Source organism: Pseudocercospora fijiensis, assembly GCF_000340215.1.
Source record: "Pseudocercospora fijiensis CIRAD86 unplaced genomic scaffold MYCFIscaffold_2, whole genome shotgun sequence".
Taxonomy (NCBI): Eukaryota; Fungi; Ascomycota; class Dothideomycetes; order Mycosphaerellales; family Mycosphaerellaceae; genus Pseudocercospora; species Pseudocercospora fijiensis.
In genome coordinates this window covers 1,063,188-1,080,633 of record NW_006921533.1, presented here as the reverse complement: position 1 = coordinate 1,080,633, position 17,446 = coordinate 1,063,188, and positions in this window count along the sequence as shown.

The following is a 17,446-nucleotide window of genomic DNA, read 5'->3' as shown; positions in this document are numbered from 1 at the left end:
TTAGTTTCCGTCCTTTATTAGAGCCGAAGGTAGGGCTATCTCTTTATGTCTAACAGGTTCGGGTATGTTAAAGGTAGTCTCTAGTATTGGCTAGTAACCGGCCCTATACACCTAGGCTAAGTTTTGAGCCTATATAAGAGGCCTCCTTCTGCATTGTAGATAGAGCACTAACCTCGTATAGTATATTGTTTATATTACACTTCTATAATGCCTATGTTGTAGGGCTCTAGTTATTAGCCTAAGTAACCGTCTTGTTATCCTATTATGCTAAACATAGCTGCCTATATTGCTATAGGTTATATTACCCTCGGTAGCCTATACTATTACTGCTAGTAGTAGTAGTAGTTATAGTTTCCGTCCTTTATTAGAGCCGAAGGTAGGGCTATCTCTTTATATCTAACAGGTTCGGGTATGTTAAAGGTAGTCTCTAGGCACGAATGACTATAACTAAAGCGAGAGCACGATAAGAGCCTACGATACGGACGATACCGAAGTATCTTAAGGGGCTATTACGACAAGTAGAGAAACCTCTTAACGAGGGCATCGCTTTAACCCTAAAAAGCTACAAACCCTTAGGACTATTACAGCTTAGGGCCTAGTCTATAGCTATAGCTAGCTTCTAAGGACTCGGCTCCGGGTCGAAGACCTATTTAGTACCGCTTGCTCGAGATAAGCCCCGCCTAAGGAGGAGATAGACTAATTACCTATCGGCCTTGCTTGGTTTGCTAAGACTATTAATTAATAGTAAATACGGATTGTAGGTCGGATAGCCGGGGAGTCCCCTATTAATCGGGTAGGGCGTTCCTAGATTCGTAGCCTCGCTTAGACAGTACTTAGCCTTCTACTAGAAAAAGAAGGCTACCGCCCCCCTGCCTAGCTAAAGGAGATACGAGCTAGTTTCTAGGATCTAGGAGTGAATAGAGATTGCAGTCTCTCCCTCCGAGCGGCTTTTGTCTAAAATCTACTAAACTAAGCTCCTAGAGGTAGTTAGGCGACCCCTAAGAGGCTAAATCCTAATACTACCCTAGGGGTAATACTAGGAGAAATAGCCTAATACACTACTCTCTCGTATAGCAATATTATAACAAACTAAATAGACTAAAGTTACTAAAAACACATTTATATAGTATTCTATTTTAACTTTATATAGCATTCTATTTTAGCTATTTCAACTATTTTATAATAATCGAATAAGCTCTAGCTCTAGCGAAAACGAATATTAAGAATTAGCGGAATCCTTTGAATCCGAAAACGCCCCTAATCCTATTAACGAAGAAATTAGGCGGCGACTAGTTAATATAAGTAAGCCTCCTACGCCCTCTATACTAGAGGCGCTCTATACTATCCTTATAAAGATAATAGAGAAGCAAACTAAGCTTCTCCGTTAAAACAAGCGTCGCCCGCTAGAGCTAGGAAGTAGTACAAATCCCCTATTCGAAGGGTAGAACGCTATAGTATATATAGAACGCTTTAAGGAAGGCTTAGTTAAGTACGAACTCGATAGAGAGTCCGACTAGTACAAGATCCGGTCCCTTACGAGGACTACTTCTACTAAGCTTTACCGAACCCTTAGGACCCTAGTTAGCTACCTAGAAAAGGACGATAAGTCTAATACTAACTAGGAGGTCTTTAAGTTAGCCTTTCTAAGGGAGTATCGGGAGCGCGATAGCCGTCGCATTAAAGGCAGTCGCGCGTAGCTCGAATCCCTCTACTCGGTAAGGCGTACTAAGGATAACGACCTAAAGGGGTACGTCCGCGAATTTGTCGAGTTAGCGGACGGCATCGAGCAGAGTAACCTCGAAAACTCTTAGAGAACGAGGCTACTCCTCTAGGGATTGCCGTAGCCTATAGCTTAGCGTATCTTCCGTCGCTATAAGCTTAGCGAGGCCGATCCTAAGAGCTTTAGGAAATATAAAGAGGTCCTAGTATATATTAAGGCCGACATTAATAGTATAGCCGATACGAGGAAGTTTATCTACGGCGAAGACCGGAATAACCTAGCGCAAGTTAGGAAAGAAGCCTTAGGAAGCAAGGGACCTAAGTTCCTTCCTAAATCGCAAAGTAGTCCTAAGGCCGTAACTCCTACGGTTACTAAGCACTCTTAGGATGTCGCGGACTTAGCTAAATCCCTAGCCTAGCTAAACCTAAATGCGAAAGCATTATAGCGAGTTAGGGAGGTTATTAATACTACTATACTAGGCGATATACTACTAGTCTACTAGGTTTTAGATCCTAACTACCCTAAAGCCCCTTTAGTAGATGTCTACGCTATATAGAAGATCTATTCTAACTTAGATAGCAAGTGCTAGATATATAGCGGGTTTGGGTGTATCTAATCGTCCTGCCCTATCTAGAAAGAGCTTCTTAAAAGGAAGCTTGCCGTATAAGCAAACAGCCGATTCTACTATATAGACACCGGCGACAAGATTAATTTCGAATAGAATCGGAGAGCCCCGAAGCTGCCTTAGCTAAAGACCCTTCTAGAAAAGAAGTATAGTAGCAAGATCGAGTTTAAGGACACTAGGAACAGTACCCTCGCCGCTATTGCTAAACGAGAAACTTAGAAGGTTAGGGCAAAACAGGTTAAGGAGCGGAGCAGTAATAGTACTACTAAGCCTATTAAGGTTAACTTTGTTTCTTAGGATCCGGACGTAGTTACTAATGTTTACGCGGTTACTAAGAATAGTATAGATGTCTACGCTACTATACGGTCTCAGACCTAGTCCTAAAATAAGGGCAAGAGCCCTTAGAACCCTACTCGCCCTAGTACGGCAGCCTCTACTAGGGTACTAAAGAATAAGGCGGCCGACAAGGCTAAGTAATAGCGAGAGTTAACCGCTAAAACTAAGACTCTCTAGACAGCTATAGACCGTACTACCCGATCTAGTACCGTACCTAGCACCGTACCTAGCACCCTACTTATAGAAAGCCTAGTCGTCCTAGAGACTCTAAAGGTCGATATAGAGGATGTTACTACCGACATTAGTAGTACCCTAGGGCTAGCTAACCTACCGGCCTATAAGCGAAAGTTATCCGATCTAAAGAGCTTTCGCTTTAATAGGTATATAAAAAAGTATAGTACTAGCCTAGCTAACTCCTTAGACATAAAGGCAAACGCTCTCTTCTAGGCTTTATAGTTCCTAGACCTTAAGTCTAATATATCTATAGGAGAGCTGCTAGTATACGGTTTGCCTACTAACCTGTTCTAGAGCCGAATCCCTAACGATGCTACCTTTATAAAAGACCTCGCTGCCCTCCGAAGGAAATAGGGACAGGAAGACTATATCGACGTCTCTTCCCTATAGTTCCTTCTTAAATTTTTAGGTGCCTAAGAGTTAGTAGAAGGCGAATTAGTAACCTACGAGAGCTAGGAGACTATCGATAATGCTAACGAAGAGGGGGTTAAGGAGATAGGCCGAAGGGATAGTAATAATGCCGACCCTACTCTAGTTTCAGTTTCTATTAAGGCTATCCGATTTACTAGCTAACAAATCGGTCGAGTAGGACCTCCTCGACCTAAAGAACTTTACTCTATCCCTAATAATATAGACCTTTCCGCAGTTACCCGTTCCTTCGCCGTCGTTCCCGCTATCTATATTTAGGTTACTATCGGGAGCTATAGTTAATAGATGCTAGCAATGCTTAATAATAGTTCGGAGTTACTTATTATAAGTAAGCGTTAGGCTAAACAACTTAGGCTACTAATAAATAGAGACATTTCCCTCGGTATATAGGGAGTAAATAGGGAGGTTACGCTAGTAGGTACCTACTACAATGTTATAGTAGACGCTTTCGGTATATGCTTTTCCTTTACCTTCTAGATTGCCGCCGACCTAAACACGCTAATTATTCTAGGTCGACTATAGTCTCGTATAACTCGTAGTATCTAGCGCAACTGCGACGATAGCTCCTAGGAGGGAACTATCGCTAACTAGAAGGGCAACCGAGTCGTATTTACTAGTTATGTCGGCAACACTAGCTACAAGTCCTACGAGGATATCCTTACTGCTTCTAAACGGTCTTCGGGAAACGCTACGGCGCGGTTATAAGACCGGCAATCTGCGCTATAAGTTAGTATAGCTTTAATAGGTTATATCTAGAAGTGCGCCGCTCCGTACGTTAAGGCAAGTTTCTAGGTTCTATACTAAGAAGACGAATGCTCGAAGCGACCGCGAGCATAATACAACGACTACCTAGCGTATAAGTTAAGGTAATAATGCTATCGCAAGTATTATTACCGGAGGCGGGTCTACCCGAACTAACTAATTAGGACGCGAGTCTAATGCTACCCCGGGGGTGTTATTACGAATCTAACGTTTTCGCTGGCGTTATAAATTAGGACTACTAGCTATATACCTATCGACTTAAGGAGACTTCTAAAGAAGTTTACGCGCTGTTTTGTTACGCTAATCTCTAGGCCTAGCGACAAAGAGAGAGAGCTCGGGTTCGACAATCGATTAGTATATATACTCTATATAAAAGGGTAGCCGATAAGATTAAGCCTATAAAAGGCAGCGTACACATTACCGATAGGTCTAATCCTAGCGGGAATCCTAACTAGCGACAAAAGTGTCTTAATTGGGAAGCAATATTGCTACCTAGGAATAGTCCGTACGATTAGAGATATATTACTAAGAAGTTCTCTACTATTCCTAGGGGTTTAAGGCTAATACCGGAGAGGCTTGCGAAAATCAAACCTAGTATAGAGCTTTCGGATTTTGAACTTAACCTGCTATATAAGCTTCTATATAATCGCGAAGCCGTATTAGTATATGATTTTACTTACCTAGGTAGGATTAACCCGGAGGTTACCCCTCCGTAGAAGATCCGAACAATCGAATATAAGCCTTAGGCCTATCTAGGTTTCAAGCTAAACCTAAGCCTACGAGGTGTAGTTAAGGATATAATACGGCAGTGCGTAAAGGCCGGCATACTAGAGCCTTCCTATACCTCGTATCGCAATCTATACTTCCTAGTTCAAAAGAAGACAGCTCCTAGGGAACTAAAGAAGTACCGTCTAATTAACGCTATATAAAAGTTTAACGTAGTTACGATTAGAGATGCTAACCTGCCTCCGGAGACTAATAGGTTCTCGGAAGCCTTTGCTAACTGTGTTATAGCCTTACTAGTTAACGTTTTCTCGGGCTACGACTAGATTCCTCTTTACCCTAATAGCCGCGACCTTACTAGTTTCGAGATACCTCTTAGGCTATACAAACAAACCACCCTTCCCTAAGGGGCAACTAACTCCGTAGCCTAGTTCGTTCGTATTATAAACTAAGTCCTCGCGGCCTATATCTCCTATATAGCGATGCCTTTCCTAGACGACATCGGTATTAAGGGCCCTAAAACTAGGTATAATAATAAAGAAGTAGAGCCTAGCATCCGTAGGTTCTTTCTCGAATATATCTAGAACCTCGATAGCGTCCTCTACGACCTAGAGCGAGCTAATCTAACGGTGTATAGGGAGAAGCTTTAGCTCCTATATAAACGAATAAACATTGTCGGGTTTATAACCGATAAAAACGGCCGCTATCCTAATAATACACGGGTCCTAAAGATAGTATCCTAGCCGGATCCTACCTATTAGAAGGATGTCCGAACCTAGCTTAGAGTAGTCTCCTACTTCCGTATCTAGGTCGAGAACTTTGTATTAGTATATAAGCCCTTATACGCCTTGCTTAAGAAGGATGCTAAGTTCGAATAGACCCCTGTTTACTAAGCGGCTAAGGACAAGTTGCTAGGCATACGGTTATAGTACGAAGGTATCGTAACGGTTATACGGTGCAAAAGTTAATACATTCTCTAAGGTGCCGCGAGGCAAGCTATCTATATAATAGTCTTACTATTAGTAGCAATAGCGACCGTAGCGGTCGATAGTAACCGCTACCTACTATCGTACATATAATAGTATTATATCGTAATAGCCTCCCCCTCTATAAAAAAGGTCGGCACTGTCTATAGTGTCCTAAAACAAAGGTCCTTAGCAGGCCGCACTATAGGAAGGTTTAAGGCAAAAGAGCGTAATAGCGTCGTATAAAGGCTAAGCCTAAACAGTATACTAGAACGGTAATACTAGGTGCAGAATCGTGTCTCTCTAGTAATAACTGCGTCGGTTTTATACTTGCTTGTTGCGACGGTTACGAAGGGCGTCGCGTAAGCTAGTTAGTATAGTCTAAACCGCCTTTAGCTACAGCTAAGGCGCGACGGTCTTTATAGTCTTATTATCGGACAGCGAGGTATTAACTACGTCCGCTATAGTAGTAGCGCGATCTAACTAATCGATAAGGATATTAGGGAAGTCGGCACCTAGTAATAGTAGCGTATCGGCATCGCGTATAGCACCGTATAGCTTAAAGTAGTCGGCTATCTATGCGTTAAGCTTCGCGATCTTATCTTTAGTAGCATTGCCTTATACGCCGCCGAGCAGCTTAAAAGCGTCCTCGTTAATTAAGTATAGTATAGGGATTGCCTATTGCGGCGCGACGCGTAAGAAATCGTAGTAGAGATAGGTTAGCGATAGCGTAAGGGACTCCTTTAAGACCGTAGCGGAAAGACGATACTACTAGGCTATCTAGCGCTTAGTAGCTTCGCGGATCTATACCTTAGCTAGTATCTGCTAAAGCTAGTGCACCTTAGTTGCTACTAACTCGGACTAGCGTATATAGTAGAGCGCTTATAAGTTAAGCGTACATATACTAATTGCTGTCGTATTGTATTAGTACTGTCCGTATACGCCTATAGTATTTTCTTATAGGGCAGGCAGAGGTAGTAAGCGTATCGGAAGCGATAGGAGCTTATACTATAGCTACGCAACCGTGTTGTTAGGCGGTAGTAGCTAAGCCGCAACTAGAGCCTTCGTAGGCGTAGAGAATAGGTTAGATAGTAGCGGCATCTTCGACGGTAGGCGAGGCGCTAAGAACGGGCTAGCGGTTAGCTTCTAGCGAGTATTTAACTTAGTCGATAGTAATGCGCGCGAGGAATTTAGCTAGATCGCCTTAGTTAGCGGGGCAACCGGCTTAGCCCGAGTCGCGAGCTCTAGAGGGATGATTTTGCCGAATAGGTACGCGTCGGTAAGGTTAGTCTCGTCTAGCGAGTAGTCGGGTAACGGCACTAGGAATGCGCCTATAGGATCCTAAGTATAGTCGATATTATACTACTAGTAATTCTTATTTATTACTATCTTATCGTACTTGAAAATAGTATTGCCCTATATAATACGCTCCTAGACGCTTAAAGGATCGAAGACTAGATCGGTAGCGGCTATACGCGGCAAATTGTAGAACTATAGCGTTAGCGCGGGCTGCAATCTATTAGGGATAGCGCTATCCTTAAGCGTCTAGATATAGGCGATAAAGGTAGATAAGGCGTATACCGGATCGATCTACGTTAGCTAGTAGACTAGGCTAAAGTCTACTAGGCACTAACGGTTAAGGAGTAGTAGAGGTATACCTTTGCCCTTATTAGCGGTATAGGTACCGTTCTAGTAGCGACCGCTACTAGTAAGCTAAGCGTACTATTCCGTACGCGACGTATTAGTAGCCTTAGTGTCCGTAAGCGCCTTATTAGTATAGAGGGCGGATGTGTAGCCCTCGCTGCGAAGCGTATATACGTTGCGGACCGTAATATACCGCTAGGTATAAGCGACGACGTCCTAGGTAATAGCTAGGCGACCTAGGTTGCGACGATGTAGGTAGGGCAGGCTACTAGAGTTAAGGGAGGACTCGTACTACTTATAGAGCTATATAGCCGACTAGGCACTAAGCTCTATGCCGATTAGTAGCAGCTAAACGGTGTAATCCTTAAGCTAGGAGTCTAGTAGAGGCAGGCGCACTATAGAGAGTCGTCCGGTAGCTACTATCTATAAGAACTAGACTTCGCCGTAGGTAGTTAGGTCGATCTCGTAATACTTCGTCGCTCCGACGTATTCGCTAATAGGTCGCTTACCTATCTTCTAGTATTCCTTACCGTAGTCGCGGTAGGATATATCCTTACTGTTCTCGCTACGCTTATATAGGACTAGGTAACCGCCTACTATAATACTATCCTAATATTTCTTCGAGACGAAGCGGTAGAACTACTCTTATACGAGGTCGACCGTCTATAGGAAGTGTAAGATAGCGCGTACTATAAGACCGACGGCTCTATTACAGATTAGAGACAGTACTAGCTAGAATCGTAGGTCGCCGGTATAGGTGCTTAAGCTAAGGAAGTTCTCGCGTAAGCGGGTAATGTTTACTAGGAGTCGGTACTATAACTTCGCGTAGTAGAAAGTAATAGTTAGTAGAAAATTCGTATCGAGGTTAGCTAGGTTAGGGAGCTCCTTTAATTCGCCCGTAGTTATAAGCGCTACGTACTCGCTAAAGCATATCGCGTAAATCTCCTACTACGTATCGTAACCGTCCGAGTAGAGGTCGGTCCTAAAGATAGAGTATTTACGGACGTAATCGTCGTTTACGATTCAGAAGGAGTATAGTTACGTAAAGAGTAGGCTTTCAAAATCGGTAACTAGCTTACCTATATACTAATGCAATTCGCGTAGAATCTAGAAGCGCCGATCGCCCGCGGTAAGGTATAGATAGTATAGGTAATGCTAAAGCCTTACTAGATAGTGTTCGACGAGTCGCTTACGTAGGCGTAGGCGAAAGAGGTTAGGTAGTCGACCGTCTACGTCCTTAGTATATACGTTACGTACGAGTTTCGCGGCCTAGATAAAGCGTATATCTTTAGCCTTATTACGCTCTATAGGATCGGCGGCGATTAGTATATCGACTTTCTTATTATAGTCCTCGTATTCTACGTACTACCGGATTGCCGCTTATTCGAGTGTCTCGTTAGTACGAAGAAGACGCTTATTAATTAAAGTCTAGCGCGAGCGCTACCCTCGGAGCCGCTATCGCTCGAACTTAAGTTCTTTAGGGGAAGGGTCTAGGTATTCTTCGTATACCGACTCGATCGGAGTAGTAAGTAGCTTAGGGGGAGCTAGTACGGGCGCTTATAGCGAGCCGTTACTCGGCGCCTACGTTAGGGAGGCTAGTACCTATAATAGCGGTAAATTAGGAAGGGTATACGCTAGTAAAGATAGCAATTTTAGCGAAGCCGGTCGGTTTGCGGGTATTATTAAGGGTAGTACCGATTCTAAAGCTAAAGGCGTATAAAGAGGCTGCGCGCCGACGGGATTAGTCGGGCCGCTTACTACACCGTTAACCGGGCTACTAGACGCGTAGGCCGTAGCGTTACGGTAGAGGGTAAAGAAGCTAGGTATAGCGTCCTATAGCTTCTCGGCCTCCGGAATCCTAACCTCTAACGCTTTGTCCTTCTAAATAAACTCCTATTTACCTAAATAGTACGGCGGCGGGTCGCCGTTGTTAATAAAATAGTCGGCTATAGCCTTATAGAGTGCCCGACCTGTCTATCGGCCCTTGCCTAACAATACCTTCGCTAATTCCGTTAACTATTTCTTCTTCGTAGTAAGCGCTATAACCGCCTATATAAACGACTTACTATCGAAAACGTAGTCTAGGTTAACCGCCGCGATAACCGCCGGTACGCAATATTTTAGAAATAAAAACCGTCTAATATCGGAGAGCGGATAGTCTAGATTCGGAAGCACTATCGACAGGTTAGCGATAGTCTAACGCTACGCCGTACTAAACTTACTACCCGGCGTTCCCTACGATTATAGCCGAGCTATAATATCGAGCGATTCCTAATCGGACGCGTCTGCCTTATTAGCCGGGGGTAACGGTACTAAGCTTACTATTAGCGTTTCGTTAATACGACTACGACCTAGGAACAACGGTACGTATCGTTGCAATAGTTGCCGGCCGGCGTCCGTTAATACGTAGTATAGCTCTATATCGGATCCGTCCTCGGTAAATATTAGGAAAGGCCGTATATACCTATCCTCGGCGGTATAGCTTAATACCGTCTAAACCTCGCTAGTGCTTAAGCTACCGTCGGTAGAAATAAGCTATAGCGCCCTACGAAAGATCTATCGGATATTGCCTTCTACTATAGCGAGAATTATAAATCCTTCTAGCGTCTACGTTAGGTTAGTACCGTTTTCCCCTAGCCGCGGTTATTGCGGGTTAAGCGCGGCGTTATCTATCTCTCTACGATACTCGCCGATCTAATCCGCTATTGTATCTTCTTTACCTACCGAATCCTTTATCGAGTTTTCTATATCCTCTAGCTTAGGCGTAGCCGTACGTATCTCGACCGTAGCGCTAGGCGCTATATCCTTTCCGTTTACTATATTCTTAAGCTTAGCCGCGAGCGTAGGAACCTTGATCGAAGGGTCTACGTCTGCCTCCTCTCTACTTATTATATCCTTAGCCTTAGCCGCGATCGTAGGAATCTCGATCAGGGTATCCGAGGCTATATCCTCCCTACTCGTTACGTCCTTAGGCCCCGGCGCGGCTATACGATTCTCGACCGTTTCGTCTAATACTATATCTTCCTTATCCGTTATACTCTCTAGCTCTAGCGCGGCCGTACGACTCTCGACCTTAGTGTCTAATACTACGTCCGCCTTATCCGTTAGGTCCTCTAGCTTAGGCGCGGCCGTATAATTCCCGACCGTAGTACCCTATACTATACCCTTATTACTTGCCTTACTCTCTAGCTTAGGCATAGGCGTTAAGCCGGTAATAAATAAGGACTGTCCGGCCGATCCTAGACCGTCTAATAGTAGCGATTCCCCGCGAGGAGCGTTAATCTTACTATTCCCTATCGCGGTATCCTAAGGGTCTCGATCCTCGCCCCTACGATATTCCTTAGCTATCGTTCCTTAGAGGAGGTCGAACGTATCGGCCTTACGGTATAGGCGAGACGCGCGTTATAAATCCGCCTCGAATAATATAACGTTTAGGCGCTTATATCGTAATCGGTACTATAGAAATTTTTACTAAAAAGCTACTACTTTACGTTCTCCGCGACGGACGCGGTTATCGCGCTTAAGGGCCGTTTCTATTCGTCGTCGGTAATTAATAGAAAGCTCTCTTATCGTAGGATACCGGAAAGATCGATACTAAATAAGGAATAGCCCGCGTCTATATATAACAGTTGCCTAAGTAACGTAGTTACGATAACGATATAAGGGTACGCCTAGGCGGATTACGACTCCGAAGGAGGAGTCGCGCCGCGGAGTCGTATCGATTTACGACGAACCGCGAGGGATTGCCCGGCCTCGCCTTTATCGGCGGAGCTAGCAACCTCTAAAAAAGGCTAGCGAGCTCTCGTCCGCTTTACTACCCTACGGAGGGTACGGGATAGCGGTGCCTCCTCTAGAGGGTATATATTATCGTAGATTTTACGCAGATCGTCCGCGCCCGTTAAGTCGTCGATATTATACTATATATTATAGGCGCTCCTATAGCCCTTCTACTTTACTAGGTATTAGAGAATAGGCTAGCCTCTTCGGACGACGGTCCGTCGCCCGAGAAAGCGCTCGATTTCGTAAGAATCGCCCTCGTCGCTAGAACCTAGACTGTCCTTAGCTATAACGGGTAGGGGCTCGTAATTAACCGTTCTCTCGAAAGGATCTAGGTCTTTAAGAGCTTTTTCTAACTGCGAAACCGATATTACCGGATAGATACGTATTAATAGCGGCAACTCGAGACAGTAGGCTAGTCGTCCGACTTTCTCGAGAACCGTAAAAGGCCCTTTAAAACAGTAGCTAAACTTATACGACTAACCTAGCACTTCGTAACTACAGTATAGGCGAAGCATAATACGGTCGCCTAGCTTAAGGAATAGGGGCTTATGCTTGCTATTATACCGTTCTTTTATTTTTACGTTCGCCTAAGCAATCGCGTCCTAGACTTCCTTCTAGATACGACTACGCTCTACCGCCCTATTATACGGATAGTCGTATAGTATATCGAGCGAGTCGAGATTCGTCTTTACGCCCGTAGCAACCTCGTTCGGCGACTAACCGGTAGTCGTATTATAGGAGTTGTTAAGCGTAGCCTATAGCTATAGGATAAACGTCGTCTAATCCTCGCTAGGATAATCCGCTAACTAGTAACGAATTGCCGTCTCGACCGTTTAGTTAGTTCGCTCGGATTAACTATCGGTTTAAGGGTAGTAGGCCGTAGACGTAGCTAGTTTCGTACGTAGGCGCGAGAAAACGCCCTTAAAGAAGTCGCTTAGCTAGCGAGGATTACGATTAGCGATAAGCACTACCGGTATACTTATATCTATTAAGCAAAGCCTATCGATTAGAGCGATGCCCTAGTCGTAGGCCTTCTAGTCCTCTTTACCTAGGACGACTGCTACCCGCTTAGACGTCTTATAAGTAATCGTATATAGTATATTAAATCTATCGGTCGTAACCGGTAGGGCGGTTACGAGATCTATCGTTATAGTATAGTATAGGCCCTCCGTATTCTAGATCGGGTAAAGTTCGCCGTAAGGAGCGTATTAAAGGGTACGTAAAAGGAGACACTAGTAATAATAATCTAAATAGAGGCGAAGGTAGCGAGCGAGTCGATATATAAAGAAGGAAGCTTAAATGCGGTCGAAGACGCGCTAAAAGCCTTAGTAGTAACGGTTATCGTAAGCCTACTCGAAGATCTCGCCTATTAAGGCTCGAGGGATATAGAGCCGCTCGCGCCCTAAAGATTAGTTATAGAAATATAAGAGGCCGTCCCTCTCGAAGAATCGAATACCTAGCGGACTATTAAACTTATTACCTACGAATAGGTCCGGGTTTTTGCTACCCTTATATCGAACTAGCGTTTTCGTTACCGATAGCATATTAGCTCCCTCCGAATAGAGACGCTCTAAAGTATTCCGCGCCTACGCTTATCGAACTAGTTACAAAACCCTAGACTAATATTCGTCGTTATTATACGCTCGGTTTAACCGACGTCGGAAATCCGGATCTAGCTCTACTAACATCGTATAGAAGTAGGCTACTTCCTCTAGATCGGCCGAAGAGGGCGTTACGTCGGTATAGTAAGAGAGCGGGTCTAAGTTCTCCTCGTCCGGCGTTAACTTAGGCGACTCTATATCCCCTAGAAGTCGACTAAGGGCGTCTAGAACTAGGTATATCCGCCTAGGGCGGTAAACTATATTAACTCGATATTAGGAAAGGAACATCGATACCCTTACTAACTTTAGGTTCTACTTGCCTATATCGGTAGTCGTAGTTATCGACACCGAGTTAGTAAGACCGACCGCGGTATAGTAGTCTATAAAGATAGTCGTCGGCCTCGATAAAGCATATATTAAATAGCCTACCTTCTTTACTATCTATACGATTCCCGAGTATTCGAGCTCTATCGGCTAATATCGTATCTCCGCCTAAGTTAGGCCTCGGCTTAAGAACAAAATAGGCTAAACCTTGTAATAAGGAAACAACTGCGCCTTTCCCTTAGATAGAATAGGGTCTAGGTCCCTATCGATATAGTAGAGCACTACGCTATAGCTAAACTCTTTAGAGGAATCTATATTAGTATATAAGCGACGGTTAGGGTCGAAATAGTATAGGAAGGAGGGCTCGTAGAACATCGATTATAATAAGCGAAACGCTTTTACTAGCTCGTCGCGGTACTAATCGTTCTTACCTAGCGTCGTAATAGCGACGTACTAGCGACGACTATTGCTAGTAACTAGCGCCCCTTTTAATAAGCGTATCTTCTCCGCCTATAGAGGCGCTGCTATTTGTATATAGTATAGGATATATTACTGCAACTAATTAGTTAGACCGAGATAATACTCTAGCTTCTATACGTTCTCCGGGAACTAAAGTAAGGTAATCGCTGCGATTTTCTCTTTACTCGTAGCTAGACCGAGGCCGCTAACGTGCTAACCTAAAAGGGTCGCAGAGGGGAAGCCTAAGAAAGTCTTCTTCGGACTAATGCTAATCCTTATAGCGTCTAATCTCTAGAAGACCGCTTCTAGATAATCGAGATGCTTAGGTAACGTCTTCGAAAACACTACGATATCGTCGATATAAGCCTACGCAAAGCTACGATAGTCGCGAAGGATCTAATCTAGCTTCCGCTATACGAATTAGATACTATTCGAATATCCTATAATAGCGACCTTGTACTATTCCTAGCTACGATAAGTATTAATCGTCAATTTGTAACGATTCTCTGGCTTTACGCCCTATTAGTAGAAGAAGGTTAGGCAGTCTATAGTGCTAATATACTAGTACCCTACTAACTATACAAAGAGGTCCGCCTAGAGCGGTATCTAATAGCTATCGGGAATCGTTACCTTATTTAAGGCGCGTATATCGACTACCGCCCGGGGCTTATTAATTATACTACCTTTACCGTTAGTAACGCGCTTCTATACGATAAATACTAGGAAGCCGAAGGGCGTAGGCTCGGTTGTATACTATATCTTCCCCTAGCGGTATAGGTCGTTATACATCTTGTCTACTACTTTACGATCCCTCTTACCTAGGTTAATTATACGGGGGGGCGGCAACAGATCTAGGTAATTTAGCACGGTTAGGATAGGCATATAATCGTGCTCGGGAATATTAACGACTGTCTAGCGATTAGTAAAGAGCTCTAGGTACCGCTCGACTACTATAGCAATTTAGTCTGCTTAGTTATCGTTACTATAGATCGTTACGCCTAACGCGTACTAGTGTTCCCGCTATGTATTTAGCATATCCCGCGTAGCCGTAAAAGCGTTAGGACTCAATCCTACTAGTCCGTAGTCGGCTACGTCGATGTAGTAGGCCCTAGTAATAGTCCTATTACTTAACGAACCGAGTAGCTGTCTAGCTCGAATCGTTACTAGAGTAGTCGTATCGTTACGAATGTATATATAAGAAAAATTAGCGTCTACGACCTAATTATACGCCGTTACTAAAGGCGGAGCTTATAACGACAATCCCTATATATTGCTAGTTAGCTAGACTAAGAAACCGGCGTTAAGAATAAAATCCCGGCCCTTAGGGAGGTTACCGCCGTACTTAACTAGCGCGAGGGCGACTATACGCGGCGCTAATATTACATCCTCCGCTAGCCTTACGAGGCGCTAAACCGACTTCCCTTTCTTGCGCTTAACGGCTACTTTAAAGCGGGCGTTGTCCTAACTAGCTATAGTAACCGTCCGTACGGGAACATCGATCTTTATTCCCTCTAGAGCAATCGTATCTATACCGACTAGGATTTTTGCCTTTAGTTTAGGAACTAGGTAAACCTTACGAGTTATTCGCACTAGGGAGACTATACCGTCCGTCTTCGCTACCAGGACAAACATATCTAATACGACGTATTCCCCGGAGCGATACGCGCCGGCGATACCGCCGATTTCGATTAGTTCGCGTAGCTTACGTACCTCTACGTCCGGGCGATAGCTTAAAACGAAGTCTTTTTCTATAATAGTAAGCGTATAGCCGGTATCTAGGCAGACCTATATAGATGCACCAGATAGTAATAACCGAAGGGGGAAAGTTATATATTGCTAATTCCGGAATACGTAACCTTACTAAGCTAACGGAGGCGCCTTCGACTAAATTACTTCCGGGTTTGCCGATACGCGTTCGATAATAGTAGAAGGCGTCGTCGCCCCTATATACTCCTTACGAATATACTAGTATAGAAGGTTGCCTAACTTAAATCGCCGCCTATAGACCTTATAAGCGTACTTCGTAGAGGCAAATAGTTAGATCGCCGCTAGTAGGGACGCTTTAGCCTATAGTACCGAGTTTAACGCTAATAGCGAGCGATCGCCTACGCCCGCAAAGTAAGCTCCTAAGCTTAGATTAGAGTCGTATAGGTCGGTAAAGTAGTCGGCGTCTTCTCCGGCGTCGCTAAAATAGCTATAATTATCTACGTCGGTTCTCCTATTATCCTTTTAACTATTCTCCTAATAGCCGTCGTCGGCTTAGTTAGTATTATTTATAGTATCGCCTGCTCTCTTACTATTATCGGCAAAGTTAGCCTACTTACGAGCTCGATCGTTACGCTTTCTATCCTATCGATTAAATAGGCGCGAATCGACTCGCTTTAGGTCTTTTAAGAGGAAGGTAGGGCTACTACCCTTCGACGGCCTATTACTATTTCCTACCGGCGGTAGGCGATTCTGCTAAGGGGCGTTAGGTAGGCGATTCTGCTAATAGGCGTTAGTAAGGCGTAGTAGGTTCGGTCGGTCGATATCGCGGTTCCGGTAGTTAGGGGACGCCCTTACTAGAGCGAAGCTTACTAGGGTATAAGAGGCGTTCCCTTCGTATCGGTTCTACTAGGCAGCCTTACTAGCGCGGCTATTGTTCCTAGTCGTAGCGTCTAGGCGACGATTAGACGAGGACGAAAGCATATACTCCTAGATTAATACCTACTTCTTATAGTACGTAACCTACTTATCGACCTTTATACGACGATTTAGCTCGTCTATATTTAATTAGAGGCGCGGATCTATTCGACGATAAGCTTCTAAGAGCCGGTTCGATTTCCGTATACTAGCATCCTTAGCGAGCCGCACCGTCTTAATAATAAAGTCCGTTACTAAACGCCCTAAAGCGATATCCTACTAGTCGTAGCGTTGCTTATCGAGGAGATCTATCGCCTTTATTAGAGGGACCTTCTATTTCTTACTAAGATAACGTTCCTAGCGCTTTAGACCGTATCCGCCGCGGAGCTTTACTCGGTTGCGGCTAGAAAGGTAACTATAATACTAACTAAGCGCTACCCCCCGAAAGTAAAGGAAGAGGTTAAGACGAACCGTCTCTCGCCCTATAATATAAGTATAATCCTTAGCCGCTTCGATAAAAGTATATACCGAACGGTATATTATCTTATTCCCGACTAAGGCGTAGTCTCCCTCGCTGTAATCCGTAACGCTAAGTAGAGGATCGAAGAACCTAAGATACGCTAGATCGAACTATAGCCGCTAGGGGCGAGCGTAGTGCCCCTAGATATAACTCGCTTTAGAAACTAGCGCTTCCGCGACGTAGTCCCGATAATACTAACGGTATCTACGACGGCGGGCGTGTCTATAATAACTAGTATCTAAGGAACTATCGTTATCCGACGAGGATTAATCGGAGTCGTCCGAATCCTTACTATTAGATAAAGATCTATCCTTACTCGGATTATCCCTATACCGACGGTGTTTCCGGCGTTGCTTCTTACCTTCCCGTAGTAGACCCTACAAGTCTAATAGCGGAAAGGGCAAAGGCTAACCCTACGTCGGCTTACGAGAGGAATTACCTAGATCGAAGTTACTAGATAGCGGTAGTAGAGGATCGTTAGGAGGATTTTCGGGTAGATTACTAGAAGGATTACTAGGCGGATTACTAGGCGGATCGCCTAGCGCAAACCCGCCCCGACGTAAGCGGCTATACCTACGGGCATTTATATATACGTCTGCCCTCTACTAGTAATCGTATTAACCTAGGTTCGGCTAGGGCGGACTTAGCTTACGCGTAGCCGATAGCGGTAAAATCGCCTATTCTATTAGAAAGTCTAATACG